This window comes from Delphinapterus leucas, chromosome 21 (assembly GCF_059928025.1).
Source record: "Delphinapterus leucas isolate spDelLeu-1000000601 "Yukka" chromosome 21, BTC_Dleu_Yukka2, whole genome shotgun sequence".
Lineage (NCBI taxonomy): Eukaryota > Metazoa > Chordata > Mammalia > Artiodactyla > Monodontidae > Delphinapterus > Delphinapterus leucas.
The window spans coordinates 4,472,520-4,490,269 of NC_143149.1; the positions used below are offsets into that span (position 1 = coordinate 4,472,520).

The following is a 17,750-nucleotide window of genomic DNA, read 5'->3' on the forward strand; positions in this document are numbered from 1 at the left end:
GAAATACATATTCAGGGATTTAATCGTTTGCTTATACTGGAAATTATGATTTCATGGGTTGAGATGTGCCAGATACTCCTTGTGAATACTCAGCGTATTTCACACCATTCTAAACCCTCTGCTGTATGCAGAGGCATCAATCCTGAACACTTCGCTTACAAGTCTTTCCTGCCAGGAGGGTTATGGACAGTACCACCAAGAATCTGTGGGTTTAGGAAGATGGAAGAGATTATTCTCAAGTGTTGACTGCAGAGAGATGCTTGGGTGTCAGCAACTTACTGACTTGGGAGGCCGCCTGCGGATTCTGGATGCCCTATTAAGAGTCGTCTGCTTTAGTTCAATCACAGTTGAGACTGTTGGGAGTGGCTTCTTCGTACTCCATATTTTTTCACTCCTCAGACCTTCCAATGGTTTTTTAGCCTCTCATTTTCTGCGTTAAATGTATTACTGGAAGTAGAAAACTGCAAAGTAAACATCGTGATACAATTAAAAGAAATTACAAGGCTAAGGCGTGGAATACACTGGATGTCAGTGAGAAGGGCCCAGCATTTGGGATCATTCTGCCCCGTATTAAAACAAGACAAACAGCTGAGGGAATGAGCAGGAAACCTTCATCCTCGTGGAACCAGCAGGACAGGAGCTGGAAGAGGCCCTGCTATCTATATAGCACTGTAACCACCCTTTAAAGTGCTGTCTCCTAAAAGTAAATATAAATAGCAGTAAACAAGTAGACCATAGCACTTCTGTGAGTTATATCAGTGACCCAAACTAATCTCGTGCTCTGCAACTGGGTTTGCTGATCATATATTTCTAATGTTCTCAGGTACCTGAAAGAGGTTTACAACTGTCTCTGCAAGAATGTTACATCATCTAACGTTTTGACAATTATTTCTAAAAAATAATATTTCAACTAAAATGTTCAGCACTCCATCAAAGATATCTAGAGACGTAAGAAGCTATGACATCTGAATGGAGACCAACACACAAAAAATGTTAAGCAAAAATAAGTCCTCAGTTACTCCAGGTAGTAGAATCAATAGATATGGGTTGTAAAATAACTATGCTTACTGTGGAGATAAAAGGAAAGCATAAGCATTTCAGCAAAGAACTCAAAGATTTAAAAAGAAAAACAAATTTTATATTCCAGGTTTGAAAAAGAAGCGAGTACAAATTCTACACTAAAAATGCAATTACTGAAATTGAGGACTCAGTAGCCAAATATAACAGGAAATGAGATTTAGCTGAAGATAACGTTAGTAACTGGGAAATAGATGAGAAGAACTATCAAGAATGAGGCACAGAAAGACAAAGGAATAAAAACTACAGAAGAGAGGATGAGACAGCAAGGATACTTAGAAGATTTAATATGTTTAATTGTGAAAACCACAGAAAATGCAACATACATGAATAAATACAAAGTAACACTGACTGAATAAAAAAATTAGATACTGTGGTGTTTGAAAGTATTTATAGAATTAAATAAGTCAAGAGAGCATAAAATGTCTAGGTTAACAACTAAAGACGACTAAGAGACTATATAACTAGCCCACCAACAGGAAAAAATGGAATAATAAAAATATTTCAATCAATCAACAAGAAGGAAAATGAGAAGTCAAATACTGAGGGCAGATAAGAAAAATACAGTAGCATCATATAAAGTCCAATATATAAATAAATGGCAATGAACCATGTGAAAGAAAATGCCTGATAACCTAAATGAAGTACAAACAATATACACTTGCTTCGAAGAGATATATCTGAAATGCAGAAAATTTAAAGTAAAAGGATGGAAGAGATATGCCATTTAAACACCAATCAGAGAAAACCGATGTATAGGCAGACCTCAGAGATACTGTGGGTTCAGTTCCAGACCACAGCAATAAAGCAGGTATCACAATAAATTGAGGCACACATGTTTTTTGGTTTCCCAGTGCATATAAAAGTTATGTTTACATTATAATGTAGGTTATTAAGTGTGCAATAGCAGTATGTCTAAAAAGTGCATACCTTAATTTTAAAATATTTTATTGCTAAAAAATGCTAACCATCATCTGAGCCTTCAGTAAATTGTAATCTTTTTGCTGGTGGAGTTCGAAATATTGCAAGAATTACCAAAATGTGAAACAGAGACACGAAGTGAGTAAATGGAAGTTGGAAAAATAGAACCAATAGATTTGCTTGATGCAGTATTGCCAAAAATTTTCAATGTGTAAAACAAGGCAGTATCTATGAAGCACAATAAAGTGAGGTATGCCTATACCTATATTAATATTAGACAAAGGAGACTTTAAGGCAAAACAAAGTCCTAGAGCTAAAGTAGGTCACTTTGCAATGCTATAAGCTTTACTTCACCAGAAATATATCTTGACCAGTAAAGAACTGGCCAGCCTAGCCCAGTCCAAACTTCTTCCCATAGAATCATCACCTAATTAAATAATGTCTTCTGAAGTTACTGCTTTGTGATGTGGCTGGATGCGTACACAGACAAATCTAATTGATACTCGGAGGAAGAAAAGCTGCAGAAAAAAATTCAGCAACTATCTTACTGGTAAACATTGCTTTTTTTCCCTTGAGTTCAGAACAAAATAAGAATGATTGACATTATTACTCTGATTCATCATTGTGCTAGTCCTCCTAAACAAGTCCAAACATGGCCTGAGAGATCAGAGAAAAGAGACAGGGGAGGGGCTCCTGTGGTTTGGACCTCCCACCAGTGCATCAGAGGAAGGCGTCCTTCTCAGCTTGTCCAGGTGCAGGGCAGAAGGGGAAGCAGGGGTGAGGCTGAAAAGCTATCAGCAAACATCAAAATATGGCATCAGATTCTTTATTACGCTTTCTCTCCCCCGTATCTTGGACACCACTAATGTATAGGTCTTAGATCCCAAAGAAGATATGTTTCCACCAGGAATCACAACAATGGTTGCTCTGAATCACAAGTTGAGGCTGCCACATTGTCACTTACGGCTAATCAGTCAGCAACAAATGGGGATCACAGTTGATTGATCTTGTTTAACAAGGGGAAAATGGAATTGCTACTACAAAACTGACTGAAGAAGAAGAATGTCTGGAATTTGCCCCTGTCCAGTGCTACAAGTTAATGAAAGGGTACGACACCCCCAAATAATTGAGATCTTTAATGACTCACAATTTCATTGATAATTTGCTACAATCTATGAGGTTAAGAACTATAATTGGATGAGGCTCGAGTTGAGGGCAAAGAGAGCAAGAAATTGGTATTGGAAGAAAGAACCTAGAAATCCCAACTTGTGACAAGTTGCAGAAGCTCATTCCCTTCCACTAATATTGTCTATATGATGAGTGGTCATTAAGTTATATGATATTAAAGGAGGGTGATGATCGGGCTAGTAGATGAATATGTATCACAGAAAACTACAGAGACTTATAAGAAATTTTGGTCCCCTATTTTTGGGTTCATAATGGGCACATCTCCTGGCACCATGTTGGGCAAAATATGATGTTGCCACTGATGAGTTTGGAAGTTCAAATAAGAGAAATAAGATGTATAACGAACTAATTGTCCAACTAATTGTCCATACCAGATACAGTTTGTATCTTTTCAGAAATATTCTCACTCTTCTAATACTCACTGAATTTCTTGGATTCTTTTCACAACAGGGTTCAGTTGTATTCTTCCACGGAGAGGCACTGTGTATGATTTGGAAGGCAGAACCAAAGAGAGATCATCCTGATTTGGTGGTGACCACTGGGGACAAGCACGTGGGCACCGGCATGGCGGATGTGTGGTTTTGCTCATGACTCGGGGTCTTATCTTTTGACAAGTACTAGCCACAGCGCTACAGGCAAGTCGGATCAGTCATGACCGAGACCAGCAGCCACGGAGTCAAGAGCACCTTCCTGAACCCACTTTAGAAGGTTAGGATCTTTGCGATCAAGTTTAGTTATTTGCTATCATGAGACTAGAATTTTCATATATGAGTCAAGTGTGACTGACACTGGAATTAGAAAATGACCTTTTAAAGGTCAAAACAATGGCAGAAATGACAAAGGAGATTTTTTTTTTAAATCCTAAGCAAAATTAAATATCAAATTTGAAATTTCATATTCCTGTCATATAAAGATGATTTTCAAAGCTATAAGAAAAATACCCTTCTTTAGAAAGTGGACAAGCAGTAGATAGAATGTTCACGCCCCTAAAGCTATAAATATATATTAAAATATTAATTATATATTACAATACTCAGCCTCACTTGTAAACAAAGAAATTAAATTAAAATGAGAACTCTTTTTCGCCTAAAATTTTCTTCAAATTGTCAAATTTTTTTTTAAAGTCATCCTTGTATTACCAAGGGTATTTTGAAGTAGGTGTCCTCAGACAGTGCTGGGGGATATATATATTATTGTGTATATTATATATCAGCCTGCATCATAGCAGGAAACAGACAGCATACTCTGAGTCCTTAACTGAGGACAGTTTAATGAAGTTTCTCCTTTTGCAGTGCAGTTGCAGTTAAGGGCATCGTAAGGAAGAGTGAAGGATCAAGGGCTAGCAGCAGCAAAAAGCCATTACCACACTCAAGACTGAGAGGGGAACAAATCGGGTTGGAGGAGACTGAATGAAGTCAGGCTCTGGAAGTGTGGGTTCTGTACGGGAGCTGTAGGTTTACAGCACAGCCATTGCCCAGAAGAGAATTAGTGAGCTTGTGGCGGGTAGAAATAGCTGACCTGACCTACTCCCAACTCTCCATCTCCAGCTTGTGTCTCCCTGTGACTGAGCCCGACTAGAAACCGAACAGCAAGGAAGCCTAAGTGATGTAATGGAGTTCCTGCCAGTGAACTTCCCGGACAGAAAGCTGAGCAGGAAGGGGCAAAGAATGGATGTTAGGGTCAGGGCTGGAGGAGGGGGAGGGAAATAGAATACAACCAACAATCATATAGTATAAATTATATCTCTCTAGTAGACATATGGCATTGTGAGTTAAGTTTCATGAAAATGTTCATACGCTCAATTGAATAATTCACCTCTAGGAATTTATCTTAAGGACACCATTGAACGAAAATACAATTGCCATTGCATTACTATTTATAACTGGGAAAAAAGAAATAGCTTAAAATTTTAGAGTAATAGGTTAGTATGATGGAGTAATATGTCACCAGTATAATCATGATATATGTGGGTTCTATGCTTCGTCACCCCTTTGTATCCTCAACATCCCTACCTCTATTTGAGAAAGTGTCTTTCTTTAATGCAACAGGATTTAAATATCAAAAACAAACTATACATATATATATGATTTTTATATATTTATATTTATTTATATATTTAATTTTATTTTAAAAATTATATATATGATTTATATTTATATAAATATATATTATATTTAATTTATATTTTATATAAAAATTATATATATATTTTTTATATATATATAATTTTTTTTCTGTTAGGTCCTCCTCTCTGAAGAATTGCAAATATGGATAGCAGCATATGGATTAAAGGATGGGCAGTGTGTAGCAGAGTTGTTACCTACGGAAAAGGAGCAGAAGGAGATCAGAGGAGGAGTCTTCTACATGTTGATATGTGTTCACTCTGTCACTGCTTAAAAAAGGACCCAAGGACAATGGTAAAGAAGAATTGGTGCTGTCATCTGGACTTCACATGTACTCCTGGTCAACTCTGTACGACAATGGGTCATTTCTAGTTAAGACTTCCACCTGCATGCTTTTCTCATAATTATGGGTTAAATTAGCATTGCAACATATGCAAGAATACTTTGGAATCTGGAAAAATAATGTGCTGTTAAGTATAGTAGGCAGGTTACAAGATGTAATATACCATTACAGTGTACACTGTCTGCATGATCCTAATTTAGATTTTAAAATACCTATTTTAAAATGCCCATATGAACACTATTTTTGAAATGCTAACAGAAGTTAATTCTGGATGGTGGAATCATGCTAACTTGGCTTTTTTCTTCCCTAAGAAGTTTTCCAAAATTTTCTAAATATTTCTTACATGTATTATCAGAAAATGTCTCTTAAGGAAGGGAATTTTTATCTCAGTGTGGGCTGTGCAGTTCTAGTTAGTGAGTGCTGGCTTAATAAAGCTATCTTCTGAGAGTGTTACGCATTATAACACGCCCAAACTAATCACTTCAAAAAATCACATAATTTAAAGCCATGCCTCAAAAGTTTGAACTACACAGTACAACAGAGAATGAGAATCTGAACCACAATAAATACCACAAATGCAGAGGGATACGCAATTCGCCGTCGGACTTATACAGATTAAGGTGCAATTAAGCGCAGGTGTTGTGGCCTGATCTTCAAATAACAGGAGAGTTCAGAGATCTCTTTCTTTTAAATAATCCTCATCTTTAGGTTCCTTCCAAGAAAGAAGGAGTTTGGGAAACTGAATATGACACTGAAACTCTCAGCACAGAGGGCATTATCCCCCTCGCCATAACAGTATGTGCTCTGGTCTGGCCCATATCTTCATCTATCAGAGAGCAAAGGCAAGTGAGCTATTCCAGCAAATTACCCCTTAAACATAGGTCTGAGGTGTGGTGAAAGCAACCGTGAAGAGTGAAGAGTACCAGGGGCAGCTCTTACAAAGCACAAGCGAACTTGCATGGCGGCAGCTGCCCGGGATGTCAGCTGCCCCCTGTCTTATGAACCATTAGAAGCAACAGAAATATGTGCCCCAGAGAAGGGTGGGGCTGATGTAATTCTATGATCATTTAAAAATCGAAGACATTCAGACAACGCATTCAACCATTCTTGGTTTCAGTTTTCTCCTCTGTGACATGGAAATACCAACACTTACTTATCTCACAGAGCTACTGAAAGGACTCTGAGTTTGATGTAGGTACTGAGAGCATTGATGTATTCCTTCATTCTTTCAACAGATACTTATTGAGGGCACAATGTCCGGGATATAGTAATGAACTAAACGAAGGAATTCCTACATTATATGCTCTAGTGACAGGACAGACAGCAAACAGTAAAACAAAAGATAGTGATACGTTAAACTAAGGCAATGGGATAGAAAGCGAACTAGTGGCTATTTAGAATGTCAAGCAAGGTCTTTGTGGTGAGATGAGCTTGAGATTACCCCTGAATGCCGGGAAGGAGCCAGCCAGGTGCAGAGTAGTGATGAGCCCATCAGGCAGACAGGACATCAAGGGCAGAGGCCCCAAAATGGGCTTAAACATGGTATGTTTGAGGAACCAGAAGAAGACCAGGGTGACCACATTGCCATGGACAAGCGAGAATGCGTGGTGCCCAGTACGTATCATGGGCTCAGTATATAATAGTTGTTACTCACATAATGGGTACGTAAATGGCAAAGCAATGAAAATGCATCCCTGGGAATAACAGGTTTATCACTATAATAATGGTCATGATGTGTAAAAAAATACCTATTATTAGACTGCCACAGCCTGACGGATTGTCTGATGATAGGTGTCAACTGTGATTATGAACCAGGGACAAGTCACATTACAGACCCATGAAGTACTTCAGTTTTGTCCAGTCTACTATAATTTGCCACTGAGTTTCTTGCAGCCTCAAGTGAAATGTGAGTCAGCCTCTCCAGACCTCAGCAGGGTCTCCCCAAGGCCAGGCTAACTGGCTCCTCCCAGCCAAAGCCTAGGGCCCTCCTGCACATCTGGCCAGAACTACTGAGCAGGACATTATATGCTTGTTGAACATCCTTGTGGGGACATCCTCCTTGATATTATCAAATAAATGCCAAGGACTGAGAAGGAACAGGGTTTTTTTTTTAAGCATACGTGAAATGACTGGCACTGAAGAGTGACCAAAAGTTGGCCTTATTAAGCTTGGTCCACACCCAGCAGTTAGCTATACTGGAGTCACACAGACACACACCGACATATTGATTTTTGTTTTCTCTAATAAAATTACAGACCTGAGCTTTGAGTTTACTTCTTAATGAGAAGGTGTTTATTCTTTCGTGATGACTCCTTTAGGCACCCTTTTTTGGGAACGTTTATATAAACTAGACTTTAAATGATGACAAGTAATCATTGTATGACCTCTCTATAATGTTGCTATGTCAACCTCAAAAAACAAATGTTAAAATTTTGTCCAGTATGTATTTTAAATCAATAACATTACTATGGCAACTATTAGCAAATCCATTTTAATCTGTACTTCTCTTGTAGACAAAATAGAATACTTCAACATTTAATAAACATGGCCACTTAACTGACTTTTACTCCATAGGCTATTTATTCTGGTAACTATTAATTTTTCACACAAAGTTAGATAAAGAAACAGAACTTAATTGAAAATAGTAAATACAACATATTTTATTTTTCCCTGAGAGCATGTTCTGAAAATTGATTATTCTTAAAAATAGTGGATGTAATTCCACAGGTTTTCTATCATGTATGATATACTAAATTGTAATTATTCAGGGTAGTGAAGGAGACTTTGCTTTGGATATCTCAAGAGTAACAGATAATAAAACATGCACTATATAAGCCAATTTATAACATACCTTATATCTGTAAATAGTCTTGGATCTGTTCGATATGGTAGGAGGCACTGCAATTTCCATACAGCTAAAATATCACTAACAAAAAGACAAAAGAATAATTTTATTGTTTCCATAAACACATAAAATCAACACCATGTGATTCTGAGACTGAATAATTTGAGAATCAATCACAAAACTTACGGTGTTTCAACATTTAGAGGCATGTATGTTTTCATTAACTACCAAGCACACAGTTGTATGAGCCACAAATTATCTTAGTAAAGACAGCAGTAGTTAAATCTTAAAGCAAACCCCTTCCTTATATGCATTCTTAATCTAACGATGTAAGCCATCGTTTTTAAAGATTACTTTATTCCCTATGTTCTCAATAAATGTAGGAAGCCAACATATTTTTCCTTTTGCTTCACATTTTGCTGTAATATGGTAAAAAGCCTCCCAAAATAAGACCAATAAATATTATTCACTTGAATTTTCATGTGCAAAAAGGCAGTGATTTAGTTCAATAATTTTACTTTACTTTAACTCATTAGAACTTCAGCTACTGTCTCATCTGTGTGTATCTCTGTGATTGTATAATTTTGAATATATACTTTTTGTACCACCTCCTTAAATAGACAGAAGACAAATTTAATAGGACCAAAATTCTATCAAAAATGTGCAGGTATATGTGGAACTGATTAATCAGGAAACAGTGTTGTTATCAGAAGAATTTGTCACTATCTAATGCCATGAACCACTAATAAAGTTAAATGACTTCAACTTTATATATTCAAGCCATCACTGTCATAACAGATATACAATATTTTACCTTGGGAAAATATTTTGAGATGAAGTAATAAGCAGAAACAATATTTTCGAAGTCTATATTGTGTCACCAAAGCTACAAGCATGAATCTTTGGGAAAGAATTATTTGATTCATGAGTGTAGCACTTTATAATATTTTTCTTAAACTTCCTAGGGTGATTCTTTTTATATAATTCACCAAATGACATTATCTCCCTTTCTTGTAAGCATTCCAACAGAAATATCACCAATATAGGACAAGCACTCTTACCACAAAGATTTATTAAGGAAAATAATCAAATAAACCCATATATAAACAGATATATAAAATAAGACATATTAAACAAGTTATATGTGTGCATGTAGGTAGTGAGAAATCTTGAGCTATCTCAATCTATTAAACCTCTTTACCCAGCTCCCCCCCCCAAAAATAATAATTTAGACTTTTTTGAACTGGCTTTTAAGACCTTTGAGTGCAATTGCTATATTCAAGTTCCAAGTTCCTTGCACCTCACCCTATGCCTTCACTGCTGCTCTCCGGCCAACGGCCATCCTCTGTGCTAACATGGCCTGCCCTAATGTCCACACACCCAGGATTTGAATTTTTTACCTCCTGTCTTTCAAGAAGCTATTATCTGCCTATTCTCTACATGAGACACCACCATGATGATCAAGATACAGACCAGCCTTCCAAACCACACCCTCGCATTCTCCTGGTCCTTTCTCTCTTGTCAAAATGCAACCACAGATTTATTTTTGGCAATTTCTAAATTTCATCTAAATGGAATCATACATTACATACTGATTTCATCTGGCTATTTTGCTCCACATTATGTCTGAGATTCTCACTGGGTGTTGAGTATGGTAGCAGAGGCACATTGTTTGTTATTGCTATATAGCAGGCTTCACAACCTAGGCACTCTTCACATTTTGGACTGTTAGAGACTGTTCTATGAATGCAGAGTAAGATGTTTAGCAGGAACGCTGGCCTCTAGTCATAAAATGTCAGCAGTAGCGCCCCAAGGTGTGACAACCAAAACTATCTCCAGACATTCAAGTTACCCCCAGTTGAGAACCATAGCTATATAGTCTTCCGTAGTTGGAATGTATCTTATAATTATTTATCCAACTTTCACTGATGGAAATTTGGTTGTTTGGGGTGTTAGTAACAATCTGGACTTACTCAAGAAAATAAGGCCACCCTACTATAATTATGAGAATAAAGTGGTTTCGTATGTAAATTAGAATTTACACAAACTTCGCGAGAGCTTGGCAGGGGTGGTGGCAGAGGAGGAAACGTAGGATAAATATAAGGGAATTGCCAAAAAATGTAAGCACAGGTGAAGAAGAAAGTTTGGGAAGCAAATCCTGGAGACTCCACCTGAAGCACCAAGGCAGGTAGTTGTCAAAGGCCCCCAGGAAAGCTGCATGCTTCTCAAGGTCTGCGAGAACACACCCATCGACTGTCTCAGTCAGCAGCAGCAAGTTAGATTTCCAGCTGCTCCCTGAGAAGATGCTCTGAGTCATACATCCAACTGCACATCAAGGTCCACTAGTTTCAGTGAGGTTCCTGTGAGAAGAGGGCCTCTACTCCTCTTCACCTTCCACTGTGAGTTACTCTCATTGACAAAACTTAATCCTGAATAATATCAGGAATGGGATTCCGGAAAATGTCATCCTAAGCTTCTTTTCTGCATTTCAGAGGGAGATCAGAGTGATGTTCAGTTGACAGGAGACAATCCCACACAGCAGCTGCTCTAAAGATTCTTGCATGTGCCTTTTGGTGCAAATATGGACTCAGTTGTGTTGGATGTATATGAAAGAGTGACACTGTTGTGTTATATAGTAAGGGTCATAGAGTACTACCATCAACAATGTCTGAGAGTTCCAGTCACCTCACATCCTTGCTATCGCTTCATACCACTTTATATTTTGAAATTTTTGTTTGTCTTAATTTTAGTCATTCTTGTTGGTGTGTAATGGTACCTTACTGTGGTTTTAATTTGTACTTGCATGTTGACTAATGATTATCATTTAGCACCTTTTCTTATACCTTTAATCCATTGGGATACATCCTGGTTTATAGTGCCGGTCTGTGGCCCTTGCCATCATTTTATTAGTTTGTCTACCTTCTTCTTATTCATTTGTAGAAATTTAAATGTATGTATATACACATGTATGTACATATATATGTACATCTATTTCTATATCCATATTTATATCTATGTCTAGATCTAGATAGATCTGGGTATGATATCATTACTTATGTGTCACAATTATCTTTTCCTACTCTGAGACTTGGCTTTTAATTATCCGAATGCTGTATTTTTTTATTTTGTTTTGATAGTAGGGTCAGCTGCAGTCCTAAGATACAATACAGAGATTTCCTGTATACTCTTCCCCACTTTCCTCCAATGGTAACATTATGCAAAATTAAAGTATAATATCAAAACCGGAAAACTGATGTTAACATAATCTATCAATCATTCAGATTTCACCAGTTTTATACACACTCATTTGTGTGTATGTATTTTAGTCAAAAAATATCTTGAGACAAATGAAAATGGAAACACAACATACTAAAATTTATGGGATGCAGCCAAAGCAGTTCTAAGAGGGACATGTAGAGTTATAAATGCATGTATCAAAAAAAAAAAAAAGACTTCAAATAAACAACCTAACATTACACCTCAAAGAACTAGAAAAAGAAGAAACTAAGTCTGAATTTAGTGTAAAGAAGGAAATGATAAATAGAGAGCAGAAATAAATGAAACCAAGAAAAAGAGACAAGAATAGAAGAGATTAACAAAACTAAGACTTTGTTCTTTAAAAGATAAACTTGACTAATAAAAAAAAGAGATGACTGAAATAAATATAATTATAAATGAAAGAGGAGACATTACAACAGATGCCACAGAAATACAAAGGATCATAAGAGACCACTACAAACAGTTATATACCAATAAATTGGACAACCCAGAAAATGGATAAATTTCTGGAAACATAAACCTACCAATACTGAATCATGAAGAAACAGAAAATATGAATAGACCAACAACAAATAAGAAGGTTTGAGTCAGTAATAAAAATACTCCCAGCAAGTAAAAGTTCAGGACCAAATAGTTTCACTGATGAATTCCACCAAACATTTAAAGAAGAATTAATACCAACCCTTCTCAAACTCTCCCAAAAATTAAAGAGGAGAGAACATACTCAAATTCATTTTACAGAGCCACCATTACCCTGCTACCAAAGCCAGATGAGGGTCTACAAGAATAGAAAACTAAAGGCCAATATCCCTGATGAATATAGATATAAGAATTCTCAACAAAATACTAGCAAACAGAATTCATCGAAACAATGAAAGGATCATACACCATAATGAAGTGGAATTTGTACCTGGGATGCAAGGATGGTTCAACATATACAAATCAATATATGTGATATATCACATTAACAGAATGAAAGATAAAAATCATATGATGAAATCAACACAGAAAAAGCATTTGATGAAATGTACCATTTTTTATGATAAAAATTTCTCAACAAATTAGAAATAGAAGAACCATGCCTCAAAATAATAAAGGCCATATATGACAGACCCACAGCTAAGAGCTGAAAGTTTTTCCTCTAAGATCAGGAACAACACAAGTGTGTCAACTCTCACCACTCCTAATCAACATAGTAGTACTGAAAGTCCAGGCCACAGTAATCAGGGAAGAAAAAGAAATAAATGCATCCAATTTGAAAAGGAAGAATTAAAATTGTCTCTGTTTGCAATGACATGGTCTTAGATATAGAAAACTCTAAAGACTCCACCAAAAAAAAAAAAAAACCTAAAACTTATAAACAAATACAGTAAACCTGCAGGATAAAAAAAAAAGCATATAAAAATTAATTGCATTTCTATATACTAACAACAACTTACCTGAAAAAGAAATAAAGAAAGCATCCCATTCACAATAGCATCAAAAATGTTAAAATACTTAGGAATAAAATTAACCGTGGAGAAGAAAGATCTGTACAGTGAAAACTATAAGATACTGAGAAATAAAATAGAAGACACAAATAAATGGAAATATATCCCATGGTCATGTATCGGAAGACTTAATATCGTTAAAATGTCCATAATCCCCAAAGCTATAGATTTCAATGAAATCCTTATCAAAATTTCAATAATATTCTTCACAGAAATAGAAAAAACAATCCTAAAATTCATATGGAAATGTGAAAGACCCCAAATAGTCAAAGCAATCTTGAGGAAGAAGAACAAAACTGGGTGCATCACACTTCTTGATTTCAAACTACACTACAAAACTCGGGCAATCAAAACAGTATGTTGCCAGCATAAAAATAGACACATGAGGCCAATGGGACAGAATTGAGAGTCCAGAAATAAACTCACGCATATACGGTCAACTAATATTTGACAAGGAGCCAAGAGTACTCAATGGGGGAAAATAGTCTTTTCAATAAATGGTGTTGGGAAAACTGGATATCCACATGCAAATGAATAAAACTGGATCCCTATTTTACACCACTTACAAAAATTAACTCAAAATGGATAAAGATTTAAATTAAATCAAAATGGACAAAGACCTGAAATCATAAAACTCTGGGAAGACAACACAGGGAAAAAGCTCCTTGACATTGATTTTAGCAATAAGTTTTTGGATATGACACCAAAAGTACAGGCAACAAAACCAAAAATAAACATGTGACATGCAATTACATCAAACTAAAAAGCTTCTGCACAGCAGAAGAGACAATAAACAAAATGAAAAGGCAACATATGGAATGGGAAAATACATTTGCAAGTCATATATCTGATATGTGTTTTATATTCAAAATATGCAAGGAAGTCATACAACTCAATAGCAAAAAAATCCAATTGAAAAATGGACAAAAGACTTGAATAGACATTTTTTCCAAAGAAGAAATATAAATGGCCAACAGGTACATGGAAAACTGCTTAACACCACTAATAATCAAGGAAATGGAGATCAAAACCACAATGAGCTATCACCTCACACTTGTTAAAATGACTATTATTAAAAAATAATAATAAGAGATTACAGATGCTGACAAGGATGTGGAGAAAAGGAACCTTTGTGCACAGTTAGTGGAAATGTAAATTGGTGCAGCCACTATGGAAAACAGTATGAGGTTTCTCAAAAAAATAAAATAAAACTACCATATGATCCAGCAATCCCAATTATGAGGATATATCCAAAGGAAATGAAATGTCTATCTCAAAATGTTTTCAGCACCCCCATGTTCATTGCAACATTATTCATAATAGACACGACATGGAAAGAACTTGAGTCTGCTGACAGATGAATTGATAAAAAAATGTGATACATATAATATATTAACATATCTATATATAAATGCTATTCAGCCATAAAAAAGAAAGAAATCCTGCCAATTTTGACAACATGGATGAAACTTGAGTGTAGCTAAGTGAAATGTCAGAAAGAAAAAGACAAACATTGCATGACCTTACATAAGCAGAATCTTAAAAATACTGAACTCATAGAAACAGAGTAGATTGGTGTTTGCTAGGGGCGAGGAAGGTGAAATAATGGGTAAAGATGGTCAAAGGGTACAAACTTCCAGTTATAAGATGAATAAGTCCTGGGCATCTAATGTAAAGCATGGTGACTATAGTTAAAAATACTGCTAAATGCTAAGAGAGTAAATCTGAAAAGTTCTCAGAGCATACACACATACACAGACACACACACATATATACACACACACAGGCACACACACACATACACACACGCACACACATACACACACACCGTAACTATGTGAGGGGATGCTTTTGTTAAGTAATGTTACTGTGGTAATCATTTTGCAATATATACGCATGTCATATAATTACGTTGTATACCTTAGAGTTATAAGCTATATGTCAATTATATCTCAATAAACCTAGAAAAAATAAAAATGTGATTTCTTTTTCTTCCTGCTGTTATTGTTTCTACTGAAAAATCTGGCATTATTCTTCTTTTTGCTCTGTTGAAAAAAAATGTGGTACTTACTCTGGCTGCTTTGAAGATTTTATATTTATCTTTATTCAGCAGTTTTATATAATATATGCAGGTGTGATTTTCTTTTTATTTCTTCTGATTAGGACCAGAACTGTAAGTTGTTGTCTTTGCCAGTTTTGGAAAATTCTCATACAATGGTATTTCACATATTGCTTCTGTTTTATTCTCCTCTTTCTCTTGGACTTAAGTTAAATGTATTTTAGATTTTTTTCAGTATATCCTCTATATCATTTATACTCTTTCCTGAATTTCCCATCCTATTTCTATATGTGTTTAAAGGATTCTGTTTTTTTTTTTTTTTAGTTTCCTCACTTTGTCTTCTGCCATATTTAATACACTAATTATTCTACTTCTCTCATTCTTACTTTCATTTACTGTATTTCTTTAGTTCTAAAATTTTACGTTGACCTTCTTATAGATTCCAGGTCTGGAAAGTCCCCATCTTTTCATCAACTGTCAATCTATTTTTACTGCCTGTATTTTTTATCTTGGTTTTTGTGCATTTTATAGACATTTTTAGTCATAAAAATGGTAGAGTTTCTGCCTGATGATCTTCCTAAAAAGAGGATTAATCTTCACAAAGGCATAGACTGTGTTGGTGAATCACCCTGGACCAGTCAAGGAAAGGTTTGGGGCTTTGCGAAGTTTGAACTTTCTTTGATCAGCTCTTATCTCTAAAGCATAGACGTATGCCTATGGGCATATGCTCTTAGGGGGCATTCTTTCTCGGATCTTAACTGAAAACCTCTGAGTCCTTTGGAGCCATCCAATGTGTTAATCTCTAAACTGTTGCTTCGTTTTCCCTAGAAGTATTAAACTGCTGAAATATTTGCTCAGTCCTTTAGATCTCCAACTATAGCCGGCTGCTTGGTTTCTGGATGTCTCTTCCTGAACACCCCATAGTTTAGGAAGTGGTCAAAAGCCTTGGTGGTAAACTTCATGCAGTCTCCCACTCACTTGTCTGCAGTTAATTTTTCCCCTCAAGTTCAGTTCTTGGAGAGTCCCAACACCAACCTCTGTGTCCCCAGCATGAGACCTCTGTTAGTTCTAGGCCTCCACTTTCTGCCCTGCGTCCTCACCCATGGACTTGGCAAAACGGCGAGGACAACTGCAGAGAGGAATGTGGGACTCAGAAGTCTCTCTCCCTTATCTCCAGAATTTGGGCCCCTCTAGTTCTGCCTGCCTCGATTGTTCTCCAAAGCTTTTCAAGAGTTGTTTTATATCCTAATCCAGCTTTTAACCTTATTAAGAGAAGGGTTAGTCCGGTGGGTGCTACCTTGTTGTGGTTGACAATGGAAATCACTGAATTATGTGAGTTTGCAGTTACGAGAAATCCTAAGTGAACACATCTCTTGAATAAATGTGACATCTCTGAACACTGAAAAAATATCAGATACAGTTACTTCTACTCGTAGGATTGCATTTTCTCTCTCTTTCTATGTTGTTTCATCTCTTCTCATCTCTTCTCACTCTGTGATGGTGGTGGGAGTTTATCACAACCTGCTTTTAGTCAAGTAGAAAAGTTGCCAGATCAAATTTAACCTAAGAGTTTTTGTTTTAAATGATTATGAGGATTTCAGTAGAACGCAGGAAACAATCTCCCCTGTTGTATGGTAGCAGCTCAGGATTTCAGGGTTAACTAATTCCATATCAGCCTAGCAAATTTTAAAATTTATAACTAGTTTATTTTCCTTTAAAAAATGCCCAAGTATGTTTTTAAGGAACACTTAATATTTGAGCATTTGTATGGTCCTTTACCAATGTTTTATTCCACCTGCATTGAATATCTATGTGTGAGAAACCCTCAGGATGTCAGCAGAACATCTGAAGTGCTATGAACTGAGTTATTTAAAATCTAGTCTCCAAAAAGTACTTGAAGTGCCTATAACTCAGCTAGCTGAAGACACAATCACAGAGTGGAACTTTCTATTCCATATGCTGAAGTAGCTCATTGAACAAAAAGGTGCATTAATGTCTACTACGCCGAGAAATCTAACGTTAATTTTTTGACTTGTGGCCAGTGGAGTCTGCTGAGTCTGTTACGGTAAACATGAGATTTTTCAAAGAATTGCCCAGAGAAATCAGCCCATGAGAGATTTCTTTTTTTGTGGACGCTTTCTTACAAAAAAGAACCAAAATGCTTGCTGTGAAGTGGGAGGAGATGGTGGTGTCAGGGTATAAAAACTTAGAAATAGATTACCTACAATCGCACTGGATTTCATTCCCATTCATTCCTATGAAATAGAAATGAAGGTTTATGGAATCTGTAAGATAGATGAGCACTTTAAATCGCTCTGTCCAGTTTCACTGCAAGCTGATGTCTTATTCAAACCAAACAGCAGCGTACTTGGGGGCCAAAAGTTGTTACAAGTCTGCCACACTGGGAAATACGTGAAACAAACAA

At 36.3% G+C, this 17,750-nt stretch overlaps 1 long non-coding RNA gene across 1 annotated transcript in view; it reads right to left on the minus strand.

The window, feature by feature from the left end:
- Nucleotides 1-17,750, minus strand: part of LOC149744415 (uncharacterized) — a 302,003-nt gene that overhangs the window by 72,942 nt on the left and 211,311 nt on the right. Inside the window, exon 5 of the long non-coding RNA XR_016391067.1 lies at nt 8,504-8,578. This is a non-coding gene — a long non-coding RNA (uncharacterized LOC149744415). The remainder of the gene's footprint in view (nt 1-8,503; nt 8,579-17,750) is intronic.